Below are 356 nucleotides of genomic sequence, written 5' to 3' on the forward strand. Positions count from 1 at the left end.
CAGTGTCTGCTGGCCGTGGTGGGGAGTCTGGGTCTCCACCTTCTCCCGTGTGACAGTGTCTGCTGGCCGTGGTGGGGAGTCTTGGTCTCCACCTTCTCACCTCTGGGAAGTAGAAAGCCATTGGAGAGTCGTAGGCAATAGAATGACATTGAAAGGATTTTAATTTTGATAGGTACTGACTATAGGGGAGAATGAATTTAGTTTGAGCGAGATGGTAGTCACAAGAGGTAATTAAGCCTCTGTTTCAGGAATAGTAAAATAGTATGGTCTGGATGGTACCAGCAAGAATGGAGAGAATATAGCAAGATTTGATATTTTTAGGAAGTAGAATCAGCAGGATTTTCTGATTTTACTCA

At 44.1% G+C, this 356-nt stretch overlaps 1 protein-coding gene across 1 annotated transcript in view; it reads left to right on the plus strand.

The window, feature by feature from the left end:
* Positions 1–356, plus strand: part of WDFY3 (WD repeat and FYVE domain containing 3) — a 290,805-nt gene that overhangs the window by 169,345 nt on the left and 121,104 nt on the right. The window lies entirely within an intron of this gene.

This window comes from Otolemur garnettii, unplaced genomic scaffold (genome assembly GCF_000181295.1).
Source record: "Otolemur garnettii isolate 467f Iridium unplaced genomic scaffold, OtoGar3 scaffold00039, whole genome shotgun sequence".
Lineage (NCBI taxonomy): Eukaryota > Metazoa > Chordata > Mammalia > Primates > Galagidae > Otolemur > Otolemur garnettii.